The following is a 13,587-nucleotide window of genomic DNA, read 5'->3' on the forward strand; positions in this document are numbered from 1 at the left end:
CTAATCCTTTATAAATAAACTCGTTAAGAAAGCTAATTTTCCTGGATTGCTTTCAGTGTTTTAACTTTTGATACAAGTTAATGATTAACATTGAGCTTTCTCCAACTACATATTAAGTAACCAGAGATTGCACTGAAACACAATCTGCCACAGACAACGTTTGCATTTGAGCCCAAGTAACTTGTTAAGAGACAATAATTACCGCAGCCACAACAGCAACAACACTCTTTACAATAATAAAACAGAGTAAGCAGTCCCCAGATTGCGATAATGCAAAATTACCTGATATATGGAGAAACAAAAATACATGTTCAATTCTCGAAAGAAGAGACAATAAATGAGGATCAACCTCATGATAACCCAGACATTGAAATGAGCACATAAGGATTTAAAGCAGCTATTATAAATATATTCAAAGACAAAAAAAAATAAAAATATAAAAATCAGAGCAGAGAGGTAGAAATTTTTAAAACCCAATGAAAATCTTAGAACTAACATATATAACATTTAAGACAAAAAAATTCACTGGACAAGCTCAATAGTAGAATGGAGATGACTGAGAAAAGAGACAGTGAAAATGAAGATAGATCCATATAAATGATCGAATCTGAAAACCAGGAAGAACAAACAATTTTTTTAAATCAGCCTATCAAAATATCTACACTATATATAATTGATCTTCCAGAAGGAGAAGAGAGAATATAGTAGAACAATACTTTTTAAAATATATAAGAACTTATCAAATTTGATGAATGACATAAATTCACAGAATTTACAGAAAGATGTGATGAAGAACCCCATGTTCAGGTACACTGCAGTCAAACTGTGTAAAGTGCAAGCTAAAGAGAAAATACTGAAAGCGGCCTGAGAATAATGTTACATATGAGGAATAACTATTATAGTCACTATTGTTAATACTAACATTTCTTGCATTATTCTTCTAAAAACTTAAAAACAATCTGTGAATCATTTTAAATTTACATTTATTAAGACCTTAGCACTTTGACAAGTACGCTATTTTACCAGCCTTCCTGTCGGCAAAGGAGAAACATGAAACCAAGGAGCTTATTTTATTGGCTCAAAAACACACAACCGCATACTAACTGTATCAAAAACTATGGAGGCTAAAGACAGTGGAATACCATCTTTAAACTGCTTAAAGGGAAAAAACAACTATTAATTCAGGATTCTGATTTATCTTTTGGTCTATGAACTCAATTTGTGAATATGAGGCTTCCCTGATATATTTCCATTTATATATACCTGTGTGTGTCTCTGTGTGTGTATATGACTATATGCACACACGTGTGTATATGCATACATATGTACACAATGCATATATATATACATATATGTACACACATATACATACTTACATGCATAATTCTGTATCAGACCACTAGGGTGATTTATGAAAAACAATTCATGTCCTCAAAAACCTTATGGTTTAGATGAGGAGACTTGGTTCATGTTGTAAAATAAACAATTGATGATCCAAAACAGAGCTATCTCTACCAGAACCAATCCATTCTGAAAAAGTGGGATTATAAATCTGGTGAATTTGTTTTTAGCTATTATTTTCTTCATAAAAATTGTAATACTTTCCACATGCTATTTTATTTGTCCAAGTACCTTATTTCCCCACTCTATATTCCTTCTTGGGGTTCATACAATATCTGTTCTCCCAATGCTTCTTCCTGTTTCTTCATTTAATTTATTTTTCTTTTCCTTACATTTGCCAAACAATAGTTTGACAGGATGATTTTATTATACTCACATCCTCAAGCTCTCAAAATTGTGTTTCCTGAGAAACATCTGGTGCCAGCTCAGGTTCACCCCAGTTTTCATCTTTATGTTAGAAAACAGAGTATAGATTTTGTACCTCCCAGAGAGTCCTTCGTTTCCCACATGCTTTCTTTGTGCTAGTAGTGCTTCTGGGATGCACTGTTTCCGGTCCCTCTCAATGCTGTGATTTCTCTCCATAGCTTCTCAGCTCCATTTCCTACTGCACAGCTTCTGCCTAATTTCAGCTCTGTTGGCAGCCTTTACCTCTAATACAAAGCTTGAGGATTATAGTGTCTCCTCATTTTGCTGACTATAGAGTTGTGATAATTTTTGGTTTTGAATAACTTCCAGGAGGAGGAAGAGAGACTGTTGTTGATTTACTCAGTCACATTCCTACTAGAAGTCTACTTTTATATTTTAAAATAACTCGTTTTGACTGCTGTTTATTTATATTTCATTCTTTATCACTAAGCCTAAACAAAGTCAAACATACTCCCTTCCTTCTATCCTCGCAATAGAACTATATTACAATTTTGAGTTGAATCTGTAATCAGCATCCACATGGATATTAACCAGTTATAATTTTTAAAATAAACCAAATGACTATATTTTATTTCTTTTACTTTTTTTACTGGATGGAGTTTATTGTCTAACTATTTTTGTTTGCTTACTAAATTTACTATGTAGCTATCACTAATTTACTCCCAAATTCTGATCTTCACTCTCAATTCAGATCTTCAGAGTTTCTTCTGAACTTCAATTTCTGAAGTTTAGAGTGAATCTACAGAGGTGAACTTACATGCCCCTTAGTGTTTTGCATTTAGCTTTCCTATCACTTCATATGCTAATTCAGATGCCATTTGGCAACAAGCTTTTTTACAAAAACAAATAACTCATTAATTTTAATTGACAAATACAAATTGTATATATTTACCCTGTATAGCATGATGTAATGTATAAACATGGGAGTGAAGATATTTCTTCAACATAGTGATTTCATTGTCTTTGGGTATACCTAATAATGGAATTGCTTTATAAACATTTTGGCTTACAAAATTTGTAGACACCTGTCAACAACTGCCACCTCCAGGCCTATTCTCATTATCTTTGTTGAAATTATGATATGCTTTAATAACTATACTATCACTTTTATAGGTTCAAATTCTTTATATATCCATTTTATTTTATACAAAGTGTTACATTTCCATTATACAGTCTTTTACTTAATGTAAACTAAAAAATAAATTCTCAATTTTCTAATAAATATTTCATCTAAAATACAGTCAAAGAAGAAACATTTCAGTCGAAATAATTTTAAGGGCTTGTGACACGACCTTCTTGGTGAAATTAAATAAGTTGAAATAGAGAACTCATGAATTGTCCTAGAAAAATAACGATTTAGGCCAATATTAACATGAAAATTTAATTAAATTAGAATAAGCCAGTCTTTCTGTAATTTTGTTTTGTCTTACAATAAAGAGACATATGGTTTCTTTGTTATTACAAGTCTAATTATTTGGAGAGATCAAGTGTTTTAAAATGTTAAAATTTCACTGATAAAAGCACATTCCTTTTTGGATATAGACAAGACTGAAATTCTACTTTGACTCCTGTATTTTCATTAAAAAAATAAAGATTATATGTGTCTGATTCTTAGACACCTCCACAGCCAACTATGTTTGCATTATCCGAATTTGAGACAAAGATGCCTTTGGCAAGTATTCCCCATCCTTCAAACAATTTCACCTTTAGTATTGTATACCTGCTTGAGATCATAGAAGATGTAGGTTTTCTGTTTGTTGAATGAATGAGTAACTGAGCAAACAAATGTGGATTAAAGATTTAGACTTCTGTCATTGACTTCTCCATAAAGATTCTGATATTGCAAAGGTACTTTCAATCCTTTGGGGATCATTTATATACTCATGAGTTAATTTTTCTCCAATTTGTGTATTAAACATATGTTCTATTTAATTAACATACTCTGAATACATAAACAAATGTTTACATAAACAAAAGTTGCCAGGGGGTGGGAATAAGGAGAGAGGGATTCCTAACAGATGGGACTATTGATAACTAAAACTATTATTTATTGAAAGACTAATATATTTCAAGTGGAATCTTACATATTTTAAACACATTATTAAAACTGAAGTTGACAAGGTGAGCAATCAGCACTTGCTGCTATCAGAAATAAACTTAACGATGAAAACTTACAGGCATGTTTAAGAAATAAAAGTGGAAATGATGGTTAAGAGATAAATGTTGAAAACTTCAAGTGCAGCAAGATATGAACATGGATTTTATTTTTGTTTTTTTAATTCACATTTGATTTCTGTGATAGTATTAGAAAAAAAACCCTTTTATAAAACTACTAAGATAATTCTTTTTTCTCTATTTTCAGCTGAAACATGAACAGAAAATGTCATTTTGTGGGAAAGTCTCCTGCCAAAGGAGTGTGGATTTTTTTTTTACCAATTTTGTATATATAGGGACTTTGGAGGGTCTGGTCATTCCATTTTTGTTCTTATACAAGTGGCCAATGTTGCAATGACAAAATTCAACCATACTCAAGATAATTACATTTACCAGCCATTAGAAACTGTATTCTTGAAGATTAAACTTTGATTCCGAAAATTTTATATAAGATGGATCATTAGTTTCCTTCTCAAAATAACTCTATCCAAGTAAAGATTGTAAATTTTTTGTATGGAAAATTGAGGCATAGCAAAGTGAATTACTTCTAGAATTAAAAAAACAAGAATTAAAGAATATGTCTAATTTTGCCAGATAGAAATTGATAAAATTTACTTAAGGTTAGGAATCCAATGTTAATATTGCATATATATAATATATATATATAAAATATATATACAATATATGTATCTTTTGAATAACATTAATTTTTATAATATTTTAATGATAAGAATAAAATTTTGAATGTCATTTGCAACATTAATTTTGCTCTGAGCTCTATTAAAAAGAATTGGAGTTTTGAACTTCTGAGTCTTAAGAATGTATTTGCTATCGCAGCAACTTCCAACCAATTCTGCAAAAAAACACAACACGCTTTAATTTTTCAGGTTGTGTCTTTATACCTGACCAGTTTAAAATTGAATCTGAATCAAAAATGATGTGGTTTAATATAACTTAGAGTTATGAAACTAACAATCTATTTTGTTATTTAGTCACACAGTAATTATAACTTTTTTGGTAAATAATGTGGGGTTAATAGACATAATGGCACTTTCATTGAGAATAGGTAACGGAGAACGTAATAATCTAAGTGATTTAGATGAAAGTGATCTTTTGGTTTTTATTGAGAAATAAAAATAAAATTCTAAGCCCCCCCAGCTGACTAAGCAGACAGTCCATTGGCCAAGGGAACCCCAGAGAAACCTTAGAAGCTGAGCTGCTGGACTTGACAGGATGGCAGGTCAAACAGACCTGCTTATACTCTCTCAATAGTCACCATTAGGTCTTCTTCCCTAAGGGCTAAACAGAAATCACCCTTTCAAAAGACTCCACCACTGATTTCAACCAACCTCTTAACTGCCTCTTCCTTTTGTGGTTTCAGTACAGCAACCATCTGGCATTCCTTCCTGATAAGAGACTACCTACCACGGAGTGGTTCTGGCCAGTCTATAGAGGATACACAGTGAGGATTTTCATGTCCTCTGTCTCACCTTTTGACATCAGAGAGCCAAACACTCCACCCTGGGATCATCCTAATGACATCATTTTATGCACATGCAACACACAAAGAAACACAAAGCTCACCTGCACATGTGCGATTTTTCCTTTCATAAACATTCATGACTCCTCTTGTATAGAGGAAACCAGCCCCCAATATTTCAACGTAGGTTCTATTTTCCGTAAGTGTTGGCCAGTCTGAGAAATAAAGAGAAAGAGTACAAAGAGAAAAATTTTACAGCTGGGCCTCTGGGGGTATCATCACATTGGTAGGACCATGATAACGACCCCAAGCCACAAAACCAGCAAGTTTTTATTATGGATTTTAAAATGGAAGGGAGTGTACAAACAGGGAGTAGGTCACAAGGATCACATGCTTCAAAGGGCAATAAAGATCACAAGGCGAAGGCAAAATTAGAATTACTGATGAGGGTCTATGTCCCACTGTGCACGCATTGTCTTGATAAACATCTTAACAGGAAACAGGGTTCAAGAGCAGACAACCGGTCTGACTAGAATTTACCAGGCTGGAATTTCCCAATCCTAGTAAGCCTGAGGGTACTGCAGGAGACCAGGGTGTATTTCAGTCCTTATCTCAACCGCATAAGACAGACACTCCCAGAGTGGCGTCTGTAGACCTACCCCCAGGAATGCATTCCTTCCCCATGGTCATTTCTTGCTGGGAAAAGAATTCAGTGATATTTCTCCTACTTGCACATCCGTCTATAGGCTTCCTGAGAGAAGAAAAATATGGCTCTATTCTGCCCGACCCGGCAGGCAGTCAGACCTTATGGTTATCTTCCCTTGTTCCCTGAAAATCACTGTTATTCTGTTGTTTTTCAGGGTGCACTGATTTCATATTGTTCAAACACACGTTTTACAATCCATTTGTACAACAGTGGTCCTAAGGTGACATACATTTTCAGCTTACGAAGATAACATGATTAAGAGATTAAAGCAAAGACAGGCAAAAGAAATTATAAGATTATTGATTGGGGAAGTGATAAATGTCCATGAAATCTTCACAATTTATGTTCAGAGACTGCAGTAAAGACAGGCATAAGCAATTATAAAAGTATTAATTTTGGGAACTGATAAATGTCCATGAAGTCTTCACAATTTATGTTCTTCTGCCTTGGCTCCAGCCGGTCCCTCCGTTCGGGGTCCCTGGCTTCCCACAACACTCTTGTGGCTTATCAAACATGCATGTTTGGCTACCCCACTCAGCATAAATTCCTGTTCCCTTTGCTGTTCCCTCAAAGTATCTGTTTTCATCTTCTGGCCGGAGGCTATGCTATTCCCAGCCTGGTCTGAATGGCCACACAGCAGGCTGCAACACTTTATAAGAACTAAAGCTCTCCTTTCCAAATGTATAAACCTTGTCATTCTCCAGTTAACAATATTTTGATAGCATGATTTTGCCTAACTGGCTGCAAGTTAACACTGTCATCTTGTTTTCACTTAAATGGGAATAAGTGCTTCTCCTCTTGGGATGCACTAGATTGCTATAACGTGGTTATATATTATGTCATCAGGTCTAATTGTTTCTTTATGTTACTAGATTTTTTGATTCAAATAAGGAAAAAATAAGGATGTTTTTATCTTCTTCCACTTATCTTGACACATTCATCAGAAATCTTTTTTTGTTACAAGTATAGATTTCTATTATATTAAATCGCTCTTCTGAATGATATAGAATTACACTACATTTTAGGTTTTCTTTTTTTATTATTATTATTATTATTATACTTTAAGTTTTAGGGTACATGTGCACAACGTGCAGGTTTGTTACATATGTATACATCAGGGATCTAGAACTATAAATACCATTTGACCCAGCCATCCCATTACTGGGTATATACCCAAAGGACTATAAATCATGCTGCTATAAAGACACATGCACACGTATGTTTATTGCGGCACTATTCACAATAGCAAAGACTTGGAACCAACCCAAATGTCCAACAATGATAAACTGGATTAAGAAAATGTGGCACATATACACCATGGAATACTATGCAGCCATAAAAATGATGAGTTCATGTCCTTTGTAGGGACATGGATGAAGCCGGAAACAATCATTCTCAGCAAACTATCGCAAGGACAAAAAACCAAACACCGCATGTTCTCACTCATGGGTGGGAATTGAACAATGAGAACACATGGACACAGGAAGGGGAACATCACACACCGGGGACTGTTGTGGGGTGGGGGGAGGGGGGGAGGGATAGCATTAGGAGATATACCTAATGCTAAATGACGAGTTAATGGGTGCAGAAATCTTTCTGATTAATAATTTATTCTTTCTTGCCTGACTCTTACAACAGACTTCCCCAGGCCTAAAGTTATTTAAAATTTTGTACCCTAGTACCAAAAGGGTTAACTCATAGATATAAGATTTAAGTAACAGATGCATTCTAATTGTTGTCTTCTTGCAGCTCTCATCCTCATCAACATTTCTGTAGATTTTGCTGATATCTCTCTATTAAGTCTTTCATTACTCTTTTGTCTTTTCTTACTTCTCTGGCCCTCTAAAATTTTGGTGTTCCCTTATGTTTCTTCATACCCTTCTGTCCTTCTATTCTTATTCTATAAGTTCTCAGTGATTTTATTTTTACATAACCCCTCAGTTGCTGCCTATACATTGGTGGCTCCTAAATATGTGTTCTTAATCTAGATCTCTAAGGGCTAATTCCTTCCAGAAACTTCTAGCCAGATATTCCATAGATATTTAAAATTTAATACAGTATTTACATCCAGACCAGAAAAGCCGTTTTCCTGGGTCTTGCACTTTAAAACATCCCACATCTTTCCTACTCCCTCTTCTTTCTCTCTTTCTCTCTCTCTCTCTCTCTCTCTCTCTCACACACACACACACACACACACACACACACAGAGTACCAAAAAACACAAGAGTGCCTCTGTCATTTGGGATTGGCTGCTTAGTGCTGTATAGCACAACCTATAACCTTAAACATCTGTACTCCTAACACTGTAAAGTTCCCAGGTAATTTCATCTCCTCTTATCCTGTCCTGTATCTTCAAAACAAAAGACAACTGTGTAGGAACATTCTTCTGTTAGAGTGAGAGACAGACACTGCTTCAGACAAAAAGGATTTCAGCTATAAAAGCAGTTAGATAAGAAAAAAAAAAAAGATGTAATTTTCTTGTAAAATCCCACCTCAGAATATCTAAAAGAGTAGCATATCCCAGTATTACCAAGTATCTTTTTTCTTTTTTGAAATATCTTTCTGAAGGTTCTGAGGAATTAGCATAGTATTTAAAACACTTAAGGAATTATCAATATGTAGATAAAAACAATTTGCATGAAACATGACACCAACTTTTACTGACAATTAGATGAATATAGTGTCATATAAAGGCAAAAGTTTGGTTTTTGTAAAAATGTCTAATAATATCTAATTACATTTCTTAAAACTTTATTTTGTAATTTTATTTCAAAATTGTATATTTAATGTACTTTATATGTAATTTTAATTATTTTGATTGTTTTGGAAAATTAACTTTAAAAATGTATATTTTTAATATTTCTTCCATTAAATCATGCTAATTTACATTTTTTATGAAGGTACATTCAAATTGCACACACTTTGAAGAGAATTATATTTTATTTTCAATCATTTACACAATTCAGCAAGTACCATTCAACGTTGTGACAGTAACCAACAAGTACAAAAGTATAGCCCAGGAAAGGAAAAAGATTAAAAAGACAAGAAATAGAAATTTTCTCTGAATAAGACATATTTTTTAAGATAGCATTATAGGACTTTTTAAACAGGTTTTTTTTTTTTTTTTTAGCTTAACATCTGACTTTTAGATATTTAGAAATGTAGCATGTGAGTTTCCATTTATACTCTTGCTACACGCTTGGCAAATGTTAGGTATAGGACTTTTCAAATTCTGTGTCCATAATCCAACTTAATAACTTTTTCTTTTAAATCTACTTTGCTTCATATATTTTCTAATATATTACTCAACCCTCTACCCAATTACTTAAGCCAGAAACCTACGTGTCACTCTAATTCTTCCTCACCCCTAAAATCTAGTCAACAAATATTTCTTTTTTAATTCTGAAGTCTCTTTGTGGGGGGCAAGGCCCTTGGCCATCTGAAGTTTTGCTGAAATATCAGCTCACAATGAGGCAGATTAATAAGAAAAGACATACAAATTTATTTAACTGTGTGCACAAGGAGAATCACAGTGATTGCTCCATATCCCAATAGCATCCAAAAGCTTATATACCATATTGAGGTCACAGAAAGACTGAGGGCTTGGATCCTGGCAAAACAGGTTATAGGACCAGGAGAAGAGGAATTCTATTGGGGGGAAATAAATGATTACTAGGGAGAATGACTGGATTGGGGAACAGAAATTAACTTATAAATAGTTCTCTTTGGAATTTAAATGATCCTTGGAGACAGTCCACATTTTGTAAAAATAGGGCCCTGCAGTAGTCTGTTTTCATACTGCTAATAAAAACATACTGGAGATTGGGTAATTTATAAGGAAAAAGAGGTTTAATGGACTCACAGTTCCATGTGGCTGGGGAGGCCTCACAATCATGGCGGAAGGCAAGGAGGAGCAAGTCACATCTTACATCTTCCTTGCAGCAGGGAAGAGCAAGCTTGTGCAGAGGAACTCCTCTTTATAAAACCATCAGATCTTGTGAGACTAATTCACTACCATGAGAACAGCATGGGAAAGACCCATGCCCATGATTCAATTACCTCCCACTGGGTCCCTCCCATGACATGCTGGAATTGTAGGAGCTACAATTCAAGATGAGATTTGGGTGGGAACACAGCCAAACCCTATCAGGCCCATTCTGGTATGGTTACATTCTTGGTCTTCTTTCCAGTAAAGGGTAATAAGATAACAGGGAGGGGAACAAGGACAATTGTTCTCCTTGGTGGGTCAGTCCTACCTTTATGTAGACAGATGAAGAGTCTCTTCCAGCTCATGTTGATCTCTAAGGATTTTTAATTCAAAGTTCTCATTATATCAGAGAGCCACATTTTATAGTGAAATTTCCTGTGCCCATTCAATTTTTAAAATATCTTTAGAATTCATCATCTCTTCAGAAATCTTTCTGGGCCAACCTATACAAAGCAGCCTCTTCCACCCTTCCATTCAGCAACACCCTATCTCTATTGTAAACTAAAAACAGTATCTGAAAGAGATCTCAATCAACTTAGAGGTTTTTGTTTTTGATTTTGTTTTGTTGTTTTGTTTTGCTTTTTGTGAAGGTTGAGAATATACCTGGAAAAGGAGACGCAAGTCATAGTAGGGTTGTAATCAAGTATTTTAATTTGAAAATGCATTTTAACCCTTTTTTTCTAGTCTTAGAATATAATCTTGAAATGTACTTTGAAATACTCTGTTTCCTTCACTTTCTTACCAGACACTCCCTTACACCATGCATGCTTATCTAACTGGATGCTTACTTAAAATTTTCAGAGGCTAAGGTCCAGGCGCGGTGGCTCATGCCTGTAATCCCAGCACTTTGGGAGGCCAAGGCGGGTGGATCACGAGGTCAGGAGATTGAGACCATCCTGGCCAACACGGTGAAACCCTGTCTCTATTAAAAATACAAAAAATTAGCTGGGCCTGGTGGCATGTGCCTGTAGTCCCAGCTACTTGGAAGGCTGAGGCAGGAGAATTGCCTGAACCCGGGAGGTGGAGGTTGCGGTGAGCCGAGATTGTGCCATTGCATTCCAGCCTGGGTGACAGAGCAAGACTCCGTCTCAAAAAAAAAAAAAAAAAAAAAAAAAAAGTCAGAGGCTAATCTTGAGATATATCAGCCATGGATACCAAGCTGCAGAACTCTCCCCAACCTGGAGATTACCTCAAGATCATTAATCTACAACCTGGCCACAACCAAGATGGCACCAGCCTGCACTCCAGGTGGACAATAACTCAAGATAGCTCTCAAAACAAAACATGCAGACCTGCACCCTGCACCACTCCCTCATGTTTCCCATACCAAATTTCCCTTTTTAAACCCCCTCAGTCATTTGAGATGGTTTTTGGATGCATAAGCCTAACCATCTCTTCAACTTCTGGCATTTGAATAAAGCTGCTTTCCTTCTACCATACCTCATCTCTTGTGTATTCAGCTTTTTGATCAGTGAGCAGCTGGACCTGAGTTCAGGTACAAGATCTGCGTCCCATACTTTTTCCAGAAAGGATTTTGAGGGCTTCAGTGTTTAAATGGGGAAAAAAGCAGGCCAGGAGGGGAAAGGGGAAGAAAAGGAGGGAAGGTAGTGAGATAAGTGATCACATTCCTGTCATGCTTTCATTAGCAATCATTGAATCCATATGTTACATGTGAAAGGCGGTGGTAGGAGAACAGTCAATTACGCATTCATCTCCTACTCAGTCAATCTGCATTTGTCTCAGTGGGGGCAAAAGGATAATTTCCAGTCTTGTTTTTGTCCTGTACTTGTGAAGATAAACTGTTAATTTTCATTGTTAGGGTAAGGGAGGCCCCTGAAAGATATGTGCCCATCTATCTTGCAGCTGACTGTTTAGTAACAAAAGGAAAGGCAGTTTCTTGCATGACTCAGTTTCCAGGCTTAACTTTTCCCTTCTGCATAGTGAGTTTGGGGTCCTGAGATTTTATTTTATTTTCCTTCCACACTATCTAATTTCTTCCTTACACTTATTAATTTGGAACTTATTACATTTATATACTTATTTTTCAGAGATTAATCTCTATCCCTACATGATAGTACAGGCTCCAAGTAGGTTTATCTAGCTCATCACTATATTTGTGAGGCCTAGAACACTGCCTGGCACATAAGAGCAACTGAGTAAATAACTTGTTAAATTAATGAATGAATTTTCTGTGTCCACACAGATGTTTACTGAAAAGAGAATGTCTCATTTTAGGCAACTTTTTTTTGAAGAGCAAAACATTTAGTGTGTCTGTGCAGCCCTTTTGATACACAAAGAATTTTGTTATTGGTCTTACAGCTGCATTTAGAATCTTCTTTCACTGAATGAAGAAGCATTCTCTTAAATAACTGGACTTTCTTAGCTGCAGTACTGATTAATGGCTCATTGTGCAAGCAAACTCAGGGTGATGAAAGATGTTTGAATCTTCTAAGAAGTCTCTGTTTCCCTGACAATCTTTTGGACTTTATTCTTGAAAGCCACCCATTCTTTTAATAACATATGATCATTATTTTTCTTAAAGGTTTTCATTGTTTCAGGTCTATTTTATTATTCTAAAAGGTAATTTCTTATTAACAATAGGAAAAAAATTATAAAGTTTTCAGATAAAGGTGTCCTTTAATCTTACATATGGTTTTCAAAATTATTTGATGCATGTGATAAAAGTTTTTGTTAACCAGTGTATTTTAAACTCAATGTTTCTTGACATTGGTGAAATAAACATATTAGGTCAAAGAGAGTGCAAGTTACTTCTTATATTAAACACAACCTGGAAATGATACATTGATTAATGTCTGTGGTTGTAGACATGTGCGTTGTAAGTGTCTCTCCAATTGGATTCTTTGTCATAAGTAAGGGTTCTCAACATTTCCGGTGGGATTTCACTTTTTCATTTTTCTCTTCTCTATGGGAAGAATACCAGTTTTTTTCTCAATTCCTTGCTTTGACTGTATTATTTTAGTCTATAGAACAGATGGCTTTCAAATTATTGAGCTTGCTCTTGAGAAATGTCTTGAGAAATGCAAACTTAGTCAAGAAAACCTTTAGGCAATTTTTCATGTGTTTCTTTTTTTATAAAATTAGTCCATGAAACCTAGTTTTGAAAATGAATAACATGATTCATAATTAAGATAGTATAAATTCAACTTCATCTACACTTTCCTTAATGAGTAAAATACTTTATAGACAGCTGCAAAGATTTAACTGTACTAATCGCATATCAGTGATTATAAGCAAAACTTTAAAATGAATGTAAATTAGTTCAGAGAAGCACAAGAAAGAGACATTTTAATTCTCATCAGCAAGTCATTTATTTTCTCTTAGTTTCTTTACACACTACTTTATGTTTTTGGAAATGAGTTCATCGTGCCCACATCTGAACACAGAAGCAGTGTTACTGTGCCTGCCCTTAAC

Source organism: Pongo abelii, chromosome 7, assembly GCF_028885655.2.
Source record: "Pongo abelii isolate AG06213 chromosome 7, NHGRI_mPonAbe1-v2.0_pri, whole genome shotgun sequence".
Classification (NCBI taxonomy): Eukaryota; Metazoa; Chordata; class Mammalia; order Primates; family Hominidae; genus Pongo; species Pongo abelii.